This window comes from Cervus elaphus, chromosome 1 (assembly GCF_910594005.1).
Source record: "Cervus elaphus chromosome 1, mCerEla1.1, whole genome shotgun sequence".
NCBI classification, from domain to species: domain Eukaryota; kingdom Metazoa; phylum Chordata; class Mammalia; order Artiodactyla; family Cervidae; genus Cervus; species Cervus elaphus.
In genome coordinates, this window is record NC_057815.1 from 29922669 (window position 1) to 29936737 (window position 14069).

Sequence of the window (14069 nt, forward strand, 5' to 3'; positions counted from 1 at the left end):
TATCTTTCTCTGTTGCAGGCATTGACACTCACAGCACGCAGAGCGCTGGCAGCCAAGTGCTTATTATTTATTCATTGGAAGTACATCAGCTGGTCCCTCCTCCATCTGCCTGGAGGAAGCAGGTCAAAAGGTGCCAATTAATGCCCTATATATCCCAGGGCTGGATTCACTGGCCACAGAGATGCCCACTTGCAGAAAGCAAAAAGAGGACATTTTTTTTTAGATAGAAGAGTGGCCCTGAAATATCCATAGATGAATGCAACAGAGATTTGCTGAGGAGTGGGTACAGAGGGGTGGGAAATGAGAAAGAAGTGAGTGAATCTCTAGCTTCTGGTCACCATGACAATGATGGCATCTTAAAAGAAGCATAACTGATCATTGTAAGTAGAAGGGGTTTTTGTTTGTCTGTCTTGTTTTAATGTCTTCCCTAATGCTGAAATAAATGAAAGGAAAGGTGAGTCTACACCTCATCTAGGCATAGAGTGTTGGGGACAATGTGGATCTGAGCCTGGAAGTCCCTTATTTAGTCACCCTGACTCAGAACATCCTTTAGCTTGTTGGTGGGAACCATAAGAACCCATGCTTCAAGTGACTATGGTCAGGGGACAGGCAATGGCTTTTTTCAGAAGAACCGATAGGGCTTACCCTCCAGCAAGGAAGATGGGTACTGTTCACAGTAATGAACAGTACAGCAGCTCTGAGAGACCTGTAGCAGGCTGAGTGATGACCCCCTAAGAATGTCCATGCCCCAATCCCTGGAATTTATTAATATGTTAGCTTGGCAAAAAGTACTAAGCAGGTGTAAGTTCAGAATCTTAAAACTGGAGAGATTATCATCGTCCTGGTGACCCAATATAATTGTAGGATCATTTTAAGAGGAAGTAGAAGGGTATGTGTTAGAGAAGATGAATGCAGGTAGACCCGGGTTCAATCCCTGGGTCTGATCCTGGGATCAGGATGGAATGACAACCCACTCCAGTATTCTTGCCTGGGAAATCCCATGGACAGAGGAGCCTGGTTGGCTAGAGTCCATGGTGTTGCAAAGAGCTGGACACAACTGAGTAACTAGCATTTTCACTTTCACAGGAGGATAAGATGTAACAATGGAAATGGAGGAAAATACAGAAATATGACAACAGAAGCAGGGACCACAAGCCAAGGTATGCAAACAACTTCTAGAAACTGGAAAAGGCAAGAAAAACAGACTCTTTCCTAGAGTCTCCAGAAGGAGGCAGCTCTTACAACACCTTGATTTTAGACTTCCAACCTCCAGAACGATAAAAGGATAAATGTGTGACGACTTAAGCCACTAAGCTTGAGGTCATTTGCTACAGCAGAATTGGGGAAATCATGAAGGACTGATCAATAAGGGCAGCAACCATTGTTATAAAAGCAAAAGGGCCAGAAAGCAAGGGCCCATCAGTGAATGAACAGATTCTTCAAACCTCTGTGCGCCTGGCATCTGAAAACAGGGCAAGCCCCTTGGAATGGGTAAGGTATATTAGATCAGGGAAAGAAGGACGCCCAAGAGTAGAGAAAGGGGCTGGCCCTCAAGAGAAGCAGGCAGTGTTGAGAGGCACTGCAGCACAGGGCCCACCTTCCTTTTCCACATAATCGCCGGGATTGGAGGGGGAGGAGGCGGGGAAGGGAAACATGAACTTCAGGTTTTTGACAGCATCAGCCATGGTCAGGAGTGCCAAGTATTATAACTTTCCTAGCTCATGCAAACAATTGGAGAAGGAAAACAGAACACGTAAGGAGGTAACTGTGGTCAGTACTCACCAGCAAATGCAATCAATGATCTACTTTGTAAAGTCAGTTACATTCTTGATTTTAATGTGATTTGAAACTGTCTATGCACATATATGCATCTGCCTCGTATCTCTGGAATCTCTCTTCCACATGCACAGGTCTCTCCTGGTTCAGGCCATCACTATCTGCCATCTGGGTTACCATAACAACCTCTAACTGACCCTCCTGCCTCCTCTCTTTCTGCTTTCAAATCCAGCCTCTGCATGCTTTCCACAACGCCAATCATACTCTATCACCTCCTGAATAAAGCTGTTACATGGCTTCCCATTGCCCTTAGGATAAAAGCCCAAATCCTTCACTTCTCAAGACTAAAAGCTAGTGGGTTCAGGTAGGACTTGCCAGCATGGTATCAGGGCACAGAGCCTGGTAGACACCTAATGGGTATCAATAGGGGGCTTCTCCAGTGGCTCAGTGGTAAAGGTTAAGAATCCACCTGCAAGGCAGGAGCTGCAAGAGATGCAGGTTCAATCGCTAGGTTGGGAGGATACCCTGGAGGAGAGCATGGCAACCCACTCCAGTATTCTTGCCTGGAGAATCCATGGACAGAGAAGCCTGGCAAACTACAGTCCATAGGGTTGCAAAGAGTTGGACACGACTGAAGTGACTTAGCACATACACACACGTATCAATAGGGGGCCTTGTAAGAACTTCAGTGACTCATCTTTTTTACTTCCTTTTTCAGACTACTCCAGCCATACTATGTCTCTCAATTCCTTAAGAGATCTATTTCTCCTCCAGGTCTTTGTATACACCCTTCCCCATTTCCTGGGTCTCCCATCCTTCCTCCCTTGTGTTGCAATGTCCTACTCATTCTTGGGGCACACTCTTGGGGATTTAGTTTAAACATCCCCTATTCTCGGAGACCTGCCCTGCTCTCTAGGCTAAGTCCTTGTAGTACAGATTCTTGCAGTATCTTGAGCTTCCTCTCACATGACACTAATTATACTTTACTTGTTTGATGATCATAGACTTTATGCTTAATGATAGGTCTTCTCAACCTCATCACTGTTGACATTTTTAGCCTGATAATTCTTTGTTGTGGGTGCTCCCTATGTATTATAGGATGTTGATAGCAACCCCCTCCCAAATCATGATAATCAAAAATGTCTGCAGACACTGCCAAATATCCCCTGGTGGGAGGGAAATTGCCTCACTTCGAGAGCCTCTGCTCTATGAAAGTAGGGTCTACGACTTTCTTGATGACTTAGGCACTTCTGATGTTTAGCAAAGTACCTGGGCCGTAGCAAGCACTAAGAGGTACCTTAAAAACGGGACTTCCTACTATTGGTGGGGCAAGTGGCCGGGTTGCGCATGTCTGGATCTGCACTCGCTCCCTGCATTGTCTGTTTCTGGATCACCCTTATCATCCACTCCATGCGGGGAAATATCAGGACACGGCAGCGATGACTTCCTTGAGTCATGGTGGATCTGCTGCCATAGAAGTTTTAGGCTCGGGACACTCACAGTGTCGCTGTCTTCGCAATGCTGATACTGTCAGCTGCCCCGACTTCAACTGTTCTGACTCTTGCCATTCCTCTTTGCAACTGCGCAGAGTCACACATTAAAAGGGAATGTTGGAGATGGCTGTAACCATCCTACTACCTTCTCCCATGCCTGGATCAAAACAAGTGCTCCATAAATATTTATGGAGTGAATGAATAATGCTTCTGAAAACCACCTCTTACTAAATGCCTACAAATATGCTCATCCAAAGTGTCTGCTGCAACGGCAGTGGGAGAAGTTGCCACTGCCCCATTTTCCAAGAGCCTTTGTTCTTTCGTGGGCATCAAAACTGTTTTTAATGCAGTAGCTGGAGCCAAAAAAAAAAAAAAAATCAAAAACACCACACATGTTCCTTTCAATACTTTGTCCCCTCTTTTCAATTTAACTGTTTTATCTTCACTGCATGAAGATTTCAAATGAGGCTTGAAAACTGGGAAGACCCATAAAAGCAGAATTGCTACCGTTTCATGTGGAGTAATAAGTTATTCAAGGTTTAAAACAAAAAGAACCTGACCGCCTCCCTGGTCCTGATGTTCCCTAGATATAACTATCTTTAAATGGGTTCACTGTAGCAAAATTGCATTTGAAAGAAACAAAGAGAAACATAAGATCAAGAATTCTTTTGAGAGGCTCTCTGAGACAGTTCCATGGCTAGGAGTCTCTTATTCCTAAGGGCAGCAAACCTCAGTTACACCATTGAAACAGTGGGACAGGAAGAAGCGCTCAGGTTTCAGGCCTTTTTTTTTTTTTTTTTTTTTGCTGTGGCTGAAGATCATCAGAATTAAAAAAGAAAAATTATTCAGAATAAAATAAAAGTGCACCTGCCCCATCTGCCTGACTAATCACTCTATGATACAAGGGCCACAGGGGTCCCTCTAAAAGATCCAGCTTGGTTCCTGGAACACCACTCTCTTCTGGTTTTCCTTCTACCATTTTGGTTTTCCTTTCTCTGTGTCCACTGAAGGCTGACCTTCCTCATTCTATCCTCCCATGGAGCTCCTCAAGGCTTCAGCCTAAGTCCTCTCAGTACTGACTCCATGTGATCTCCCCTGACAACCTCAAACATATTTACAGGTTTAATTCCCACCTATGACCAGGATATTCACTTCTCTAGCCCAGGTATCTCCTCTGACTTCCAGATGCATTCATTCGGTTGCTTCCTTGATGTCTTAAATGCCATTTCAGTGGCATTTCAAACTCAGTTCAAAATGAACACATGATCTTTACTTTTTTGCACTGTCACTTGTGTTGGCCAATGGCCCTGCCAACTGTCTGGCTGCACAAGCCAGATTCAACTGTCCTCTCTAACACAGTCCTCCTCCTCCAGCCCCATGTCTATCACTGAGTTTTCCTTCCATCTCTGTCATTACTACTTAGGAACAAGTGACCACAACATTACCTCGATTATTACAACAGCCTTTCAACAGATTTCCGTGGACCTTTCGGTTCTTCCAAGTAATTCCAGTCAATTGAATTGCAGATCTAATTAGCTCCCCACTCCCAACAACCTTAAAAAGTCAATGGCTTTTCCCAGGAGTCCCAAACTCTCCAGAAGATAAAGATCACCTGGAAAATCTTTGAAAACAGTTTTCAGGGGCCCAATACAGATCTATTGAGTTAGAATTTCCAGAAGAGATGTCTAGTAATCTGGTTACTAAACAACAATTTCAATGATTCTTGTCCATTGGGAAAAAATTTTAATTCCCCACAGAAGCTGTAAAGTGTCTCCGTTTTACGAACGCTCTCTTCTTCCCTTCTTTAGTACCACCTTTGACATCTACCTGCAAGCCTTCAAAACGGGACACATTTATTCCTTCTTGGGGCTGGGGGTGGAAGGAGAAGTCAGCACCCGGGATACAACTGAACCAGACTTCTCTGGGTTTCTAGAACTCTCCAGAGAGCTTGTCCTTCTGCCCTCACTCTCCCGTACTCCTGTATGAGATACAGAGCTGACCAATGCAGAGATGCCCTTCCCACCAACTAGGGCTGTATCTTTTTCCCTATTGCTCCCTCCTCAGCTCGACCACCCTTTCTTTTTGGCTCAGAGAGTTCAGTTCAGATGCCTCTCTCCTTGCCTTCCTGGTCGAGGGGCCAGAGTGACTTTTAAGAGAGCTCTGTAGAGCTTTCTTCCCTTTGGGGTACTGGCTGGGTGAGGAAATACCTTAAGAGACCACCCCTCTGTTGGGATATGAAAGTGAAAGTGTTAGTAACTCTTTTCGACCCCATGAAATGTAGCCCACCGGGCTCCTCTGTCCATGGAATTTTCCAGGCAAGAATACTGTAGTGGGAAGCCATTCCCTTCTCCAGGGGACCTTCCAACCCAGGGATTGAATGCGGGTCTCCTGCATTGCAGGCAGATTCTTTACCATCTGAGCCACCAGGCAGGTGGTTGGGATGGAGCCCAAGGAAATGGCTTCCCCCAGTGAAAAGAGGATGATAAGATGGGACTGGTCCTGGGGTCAGAAGGATTTATGCAAGAAGAAGACAACCTGTACTGCCTTTAAGATTTGGTGAGATTCTGGCATCTTTGTACCTTGCCTGTCTTCAGTCCTTCTAATGTCTAGCATAGTGTATAATGTGGGAATAAGCCTGGGATTCAGACCACCTGGGTTTGACTCTCAGCTCAGCCACTTACTAGCAGGGTGATGTCACACAAGTTACTTAACTCTTCTACACCTCCATTTGCTTATCTGTAAAATGGGGATATCGGTGCATATACCACAGAGTTGCTGTGAAGAGTAATTGTGTTATGCTCAGAACATGTGAAACAGTGACTAGCCCAGATGAAGAGCTAAGATTTCATTATTTCTGTTATTGCACCTGTATTCCCATGACTAGCAATAATTATCAAGGGCATCAACAGAAGAGACGCCGGGGTCCACTGAGACTCCACCGTGTCTACCTTGTCTAGGGGCAAAGAGTGTGCGGAGCAGAGAACATGGCCAGGGGACTAGTCTGAGGAGATTAGTCAGAGAAAGATGAGACCCTGGAGTGGCCAGGAGGAAGAGGAGACCCAGGTTAAGCAGAAGTCTGGGGGTCAGTGAAGGTCTCTGAGATAAAGGGGTTCAGAGTGCGAGCCTTAGAATCTTTCAGACCTGCACTCAAATGCCTGAAGGGATATGGATGGACTGTGCCTCAGGTTTTTGTTTTTTTTTAAATATATAATGGAAATAATATTAGTATATACTAAATACTGTGGAAATAAAGACCACCCAGATTGGAACATACGGAGGCCGTTATTCAGTTTTCTATAACAAGGGCCAGCCACCATCAGTTGGGCTTTTTAAAGAATCAAATGCAGGCAGGGGAGTTAGAAGGTCTGTCAGGGGTAGAAGAGAAGGCTTCAGGTGAGCGCTGACTGGAGGCTGTTGGCCCCGGGAAGCTGGAGGCAGGCTAAGGAAGCAGACCCTCTTCTGTGATTGGTTAGGGAGGAACATTTGCCTTTCTCTGATTGGATCAGAGTTGGAGGTGGCGACAATTATGGAAGCTGTCAGTTACTAAGTTCTAACTATTTCGGGCTCTTTTGCTACTGGGGTTGTGGTTTGGCCTCTGGGGCTGGTTGCTGTAGAGTTCTATCTTCAGATAGGGTCAAGTGATTGTTTGTTTATTCAGCCTCTCAATATTAACTTCTGTTTATAATTATCAACGACCAATTCTACTCAAATGACTAAAGTGCTTAGCAGAATGCTTGGCACATTAGTGTTTAAGCAATCTTGGGAAAAGGAAAACATGGTGAAATGAGTTATTGAGAACATACAGCTACGAACCACATAAATCAAACATTGTGAAATCAAGCTTAGTGTGTTTCACATTGGAGAGGTGGATGGGCTGGACAAAATGCTTTTCTAGCTCTAAGATTCAAGGATGCCAAAGGGAACATGTGTGCCTCATTGCATGAGCATTTATTTGATTGTCAGCATTTCCCAGTGGAGAAAAGCCTATTCATGTCTGCACTCACCCCCTCCAACAGCACCCAGCTCCTAGCAGACACTCAGGGAGCATCACCGCCACACTTAAACCTTGACCAGCTTGGGCTGTGCTCTGTCTCATCTTTTTACTTGCAGAAGGAAGCTTGGTCCTGCCAAGAACAACCTAAATGACACTGGACAAGTCATGGCTCCATTTGAGTTTCCTTCTCTGTGATGTGGGAATAGTGATTCCTGCTCACTCAACTCCACGGGGTTTGTAATGAGGATGCAGTGAATCAGTGTGCCTGAGAGCACTTTGTACACTGTCAGGAGGGGCTGGATTATTAATGTGTATTCCTTGTCCTTCTCTGTGCTCTCTTAGACTAAATTCCCAGCGTGCTACCTCTTTGACCAGGAAGTGAGGCTCTAGAAAGAGAGGATCAGGGAAGGCCAATTCTGAGAATGACATGAAAGACATCAATGAGGTTGAGGTCGTGGGTGTGATCGGCTCAGGGGCCAGTTAACTCCCCCACAAACGGGACTTCAGTCATAAACAAACATGGTAGAAACCCAGGAAACTTAGCGACGGGCAGGGCCTCACTTTCAAGTCCTCCAAGCCAGCCCCCAGCCAGGGCAGAGCCATGTATCCAGGCATCCCGACAGGTGGCCCCAGGCTACCCTGGGAGCACCTCTCCTGATGGGGAGCCCCAGCCCCTTCTCTTTCAGGGGTGTTCTGGTTATCTAAAAACTCCTCCTTAGGGCGTAGTCAAGACTGTTTCTCTGTTAGGCCATGCTCGGGCCACCGTGTCTGGAGTGGCCCAGGCTGAGTACACATTCCTCACTGCATGGCAGTCCTTCCAGTGTTTCTGAACAATTGTCCTTATCTTTAACATCAGCTGAAGAGGAATGCTTACATGGCACCAGCCTGGAGCTGCTGCATGTGGGAAGGTTGCCCAGGCCCGGCCAGGTTCCCCATGGAGGGAATCTGGTTTAAGCTCAAAGCTCATCTGGTCTAGAACAGTTACACTTCCTGACCCAAAGCAAAGGAACAATCATACATTGAGAGGGAGCCATTATCCTACCATGAGCAGAAATCAAGAGCTTTATGCAAAGGGCATAGAAAGAAGTAAATCTCCTTAGAACATAGATCATATTTGCCACAAAAAGTGAACTCTAATCAGTAACAAATGCAACACTTTTCAACATTTTAGTAATAAGCACTCTGTTACAGGGAAACAGCTCCTCAGAGCATGCTAGTGGGGGCAAGAATAGGGCAGAATAGGCCCATGAAGAGATGTTCAACATTGCTAATTAATAGAGAAATGCAAATCAAAACTGCAATGAGATATCACCTCACACAAGTCAGAATGGGCATCATCAAAAAATCTACAAACAATAAATGCTGAAGAGGGTGTGGAGAAAAGGGAACCCTCCTACACTGCTGGTGGAAATGTAAATTGGCACCATCACTATGGAGAACAGTATGAGAGTTTCTTAGAAAAATTAAAAATACTGGAGAAAACCATAATTCAAAAAGATCCATGTACCCCATGTTCATTGCAGTGCTATTAACAATAGCCAGAACATGGAAGCAGCCTAACTGCCCATTGAAGGAGGAATGGATGAAGAAGATGTGGTGTGTGTGTGTATATATAAATTTATATATATATATATAAATTATGGGAGTGGGGTGGTTTTTGTGAAAGGGAAGAGTGATGGCAGAGAAACGTGTAGATTAAAAGAGACTTAGAAACATATCACTCAAACACAGTGAGTAGACCTTGCTTGGATCCTCATTTACCCCAGTGGTAAAAAATTAACATCTATTACATTCTGAGACAAATGAAAGTGTGATATTTCATTTGATATCAAGGAACCTTGAAGTTTCTTCAGGTGACATTAGTACTGTGGTTTTATTTTTTTATTCTTTTGAAAATTTTATTAAAGTATAATTGATTTACAATGTATTAATTTCTGCTATACAGCAAGAAATATATATATACATATGTATCAGTTATACATATATATTCTTTTTCACATTCTTTTCCACTATGATTTTTAACCCAGGATATTGAACATAGTTCCTTGTGTTATGCAGCAGGATCTTGTTGTTATCCATCCTATATATAATAGTTTGCATCTGTTAATCCCAAAGTCCCAATCCTTCCCTCCCCCACCACCCTTCTCTTTGGCAACGACATGTTCTCTATCTGTGAGTTTGTTTCTTACATGTGTTCATTTATGTTGTATTTTAGGTTTCACATATAAGAGATATCATATAGTATTTATCTTTCTCTTTCTGACTCACTTCACTTAGTATGGTAATCTCTAGGTCCATCCATGTTACTGTGAATGGCAGTATTTCATTTTTTATGGCCAAGTAATATCCATTTTAATCTGTACCAATCTTCTTTATCCATTCCTCTGTTGATGGATATACGTTGTTTCCATGTCTTGTAAATGGTGCTGCTATGAACACAAGGGAGCATGTATCTTTTCCAATCATAGTTTTGTCTGGGTACGTGCCCAGGAGTGGAATTTCCGGATCATATGGCAACTCTATTTTTACGCTTTGGAGTAACCTCCATACCATTTTCCATGGTTTTATTATTTTTTTATAATATCCTTATCTTTTAGGGGTATATCCTGAAATATTTATGGATTAAATTACATAATGCCTGGAATTTGCTTCAAAATGATGTGAGAAAGGGGAACTTGATGCGGATACAGGCTGTGAATGCAGCCGTGTGGAGTAGCTGGACCTCTCTCAAAAGTGCAATGGTGGAAGGCGCCAGGCCTTCCCAAGGCTCGGGAGGCCTCCGTCTCCTCCTCAGAGGGAGCCACGGGCCGGTCCCCGCACCGGATGGAGTGAGCCATCCTTCTCAGGAGCGCCCTTCTCGGGGGGCCTTCCCTGGAACCCCTCCCTCTCCCAGGAGGGGCTCAGGCCTCATGCCTGGGAGCCCCACGCACCCTCATCTGCCAGCCCACCCTCCGGAGCAGAGGTCAGGGCAGACTCCCCTGTAAGCGCACCTCCACGGCCCTTAGGATGCAATCCAGACCCCAGGGGGGCGCCCCGAGGCCCTGGGCGCTTTGGCGTCGCCTGCCTGCACGCCGCCCCTCCCGCCTCACCTGGCCCCGCTGAGCTCCTGACCCCTGTGCTTCCTCTGAACGGCCACACACGCCGTTCCCTCCACCTGCTCCCACCGCCCGCCCAGCTCACATTGTACCCAGGGTTTGTCCTTCCCATCTTTTGGTTTGGATGTTACCTGTTCTAGGAAGCCTCCTCCCCAGGCAGCCACGAGGCCGGCAGACCCGGATCCGCCTTCGGGGAGGCTCCTGCTGTCATCCAGCCGCTGCGCGGGGCTGGGGAGGGGGCAGGCCCAGCAGGTTCAGCCCCACCAGGGGCCCCGTGACAGGCTACCTTCTCTCCAGAGCCCCCCACCCCGCCAGCCGCGGCTTGCTGAGGCAACATCGCAGTTCAGTTTCTTCCCTGGCCCCATCCTGCCTCCTCACCTTTCTTTCCCAGGAGTTGACGCCATGCAACATCCCACACCCCAAACTCCATCTCAGCATCCTCTTCCCAAGAATCCAGCCTGCCATCCTGCCCCTAGCCCACACCTCTGCTGATCCCAACTCTGGGTAAACATCTCTTCTAGCTCATCAGAGCAACACCCACCCTCATCCCATTCTTTCAGGCCACCCCTCCCTGCAGCATAATTGTCCATGTAAGAGTCTTTAGCCGCTGCTGGATCAGAAGCTCCATCTTGCAGGCTCACCTTGCTGCATTCCAGACCTAATACAATTCTCAGTACTTAACTGACATTCAGTCAACTCACAGAAACCCCAGAGAGGAGGGAATTGGAAATCAGTATGAGAATCCCACTGTTCATGAAATGCATAAATGACTCCCCCCGCCCCCCTGCCTTTTTTGAGATTTTGCACTGTTTGGTCTAGGAAGCCATTGTTAATGAAATGAAAGCATCCACATTTCAGAGCCATGAAAGACTTTAGAGAAGAAGCACCGTTTTTAAAAAATAGATGGATTATTAAGAGAACCATGAAAGATGAGTTATGCAATGGGCGTAGCTATCCTTTGGATCTGTTAATAAAGAACTTTGTCACCTGGGCAAGACACTTCAAGACACCATCCTATAGATAGGTTCAAAGAAAAGTTTTAAAAATACTCATAAAGGCTGAGCAGGGGATGGGAACTGACCTCCCCTGGGATGTGGAGGGCCTGAGGAGTGGTGCAGGTATGCTAAATCTTCTTAATATTCATGGGGCTCTCTGGGGCCATTTTAGACCCATTTTTCAAAAGGAATCTGCAGTCAGAAAGAGGCTGCCTGGATTCTCTTGCTGAGTAGCTGCAGGGTCATCAGAACACAGAGAAAAAACTCCTCTTCTCTCTTTCCCATGCCCTACAAGCAGATGAGCCAAGTCTCCACAGAACAAAATGAGTAATGAGAATATCTGGCGTGTGCTGACTGCTTCATATGCACCAGGCCTGTGCTGTGAGCTCGATGTTGGTTATCTGAGTAAGCAGCCTGCAGGTTGCCAGCAGCAAACCTGGGAGACAAATGTTATCCCCAACCAGACGGCAGAAGCTGAAACTGAGAGACGAAGATGCCCAAAGTTTGTGGGAACATCAAAATCAAGGTTTGAATCCAGGGCTCTTTGACTCCATATCCCATCACCTGAGCCACCAATGACATCACCTCACCAAGAGGGTGCCTGTCATAGGGACCGACCGTGGCCACCCTCCGGGCAAGAGGAGGCCCCCAAGGGCAGAGGGGCAGCCACTTCACTGGGCTTATGCTCTGCTGTGTCGGCAAAGACCCGGTTTATAAAGGCCCAGAGCCCGCATTGTAACTGACTTTCTGAAATGTCCTAAATGTATGAAAAGTTCTGGGACCAGATCCAGCATGGGGGTGGTGGGGCGGAGGGATGGCGGTGAGGGTGGTTTTCATACACCACGAAGCAATTCTCCAAACACCAGCTGGGTGTCCTACGATTTAACCCAATTCTGACTGTTTCAGATTCCAGTCTAAAGGCTGCATCTCCTATGAGACTGCCACCCACTCTCCACCTACTGAAGATGCCAGTGGCAAGCCCAAGCAACCAACTACAGACTGGAACTTTCACAGGCTTGTTTAATCTGCTAGAGTGAACTTTAGATGCCAGTCACAAGTCCAGATTGTTACCTATGCTTCTCATCAACTGGCTATAAACTGGAAGTTGCCACAACCCTGTTTTTGAGTTCTATTAGTTTGGTAGAGCAGTTCATGCATGCGTGTGTGCAAAGTTGCTTCAGTTATATCTGGCTCTTTGTGACCCCAAGGACTGTAGCCCACCAATCTCCTCTGTTCATGGGCAAGAATACCAGAGTGGGTTGCCATGTCCTCTTGCAAGGGATCTTCCTGACCCAGGGATTGAACCCGCCTCTCTTATGTCACCTGCATTAGCAGGCGAGTTCTTTACCATAGCATCACCTGGGAAGCCTAGAGCAGCTCCTAGAACTCAGGAATCCTGTTTACTTACTAGATTACCAATTTATCTCAAAGGATATTAAAGGATACAAATCAATAGTCAGATTAAAAGATAGATAGGGCAAAGTCATGAACAAAGGAGCTTCTGTCCTCATGAAGTTTGGAGCCTGGCATGGGAACTATTGCCATCCTAACTAGATTAAATATTCTGCTCCCTGAACATGTATGTTTTTCCATAGGTTTGCTTTCATTTCTTTCAGGAGTGTTTTATAGTTTTCAGTGTACAAGTCTTATAATAATCTTGTTATATTTATTCCAAAATATTTTCATCTTTTGGATGCTATATAAATGCAATTGCATTGTTAATTTCACTTTCAGACTATTTATTGCTAGTGTATAGAAATGAGACTAATTTTTCATACATTTATTTTCTATCCTGCATATTAGTAAACTTATTTATTGGTTCTAATTTTTTTCTTTTTCCTGCTATTGCTGTGAACTCTTCTGGATGTTCAGCATACGTGATTATGTTATCTGTGAATAAAAATTTTACTTTTTCCTTTTCAACTTGGATGCATTTCATTTCTTTTTCTTGTCTGATTGCCCTGGCTAGAAATTCCAATACAATATTGAATAGAAGTGATGAGATGAGAGCAGACATCCTCGTTTTGTTCCTGAACTTGAAGGAAAGGTATTTAATCTTTCACCATTAAGTATGATGTTAGCCGTGGGCTTTTGGTAATTGCCCTTATCAGGTTGAGAAACTTTCCTTTCTATTCCTATTTTATTGTGTTTTTATCATGAAAGAGTGATGCATTTTGTCAAATGCTTTTTCTCCATATATTGAGATGACGATTTTTTATCTTTTATTCTATTAATATGGTTTATTACACTAGTTGCTTTTGGAATTTGAACCGACCTTATATCCCGGAGAAGGGAATGGCTACCCACTCCTGTATTCTTGCTTGGAGAATTTCATGGAAAGAGGCAGACTTCAGTCCATGGGGTTGCAAAGAGTCAGATACAAGTGAGTGACTTTCACCTCACTACATCCTGGGATAAATTAATTATGATATATAATCCCTTTTATATGTTGCTGGGATTCGTTTTTCATTATTTTGTTGAGGATTCTGGCTTTATATTCACAGTGAATATTAGTCTGTAGTTTTCTTTTTTGTAATGGCATTGTCTGGTTGTGGTATCAGGGTAATATTGGCCTCATGGAATGAGTTGGAAAGTGTTCCCTCCTGTTCTGTTTTTGGTGGGGGGAGGGTGGAAAGAGTTTGTGGGAAATTGGCATTAATTACTTTTTTAAGCTTTTGATAGAATTCTCAGAGAAACCAGGTTTTCAGTATATTCA

The 14069-nt window shown here is 45.0% G+C and overlaps 1 long non-coding RNA gene across 1 annotated transcript; it reads left to right on the top strand.

Moving 5' to 3' along the window:
- Positions 1 to 323: 323 nt before the first annotated feature.
- LOC122691502 lies at positions 324 to 11791 on the top strand. Its single transcript, XR_006340426.1, has 3 exons — positions 324 to 380; positions 1087 to 1160; positions 11649 to 11791. It is a non-coding gene; the product is annotated as an uncharacterized LOC122691502 (long non-coding RNA).
- Positions 11792 to 14069: the final 2278 nt, after the last annotated feature.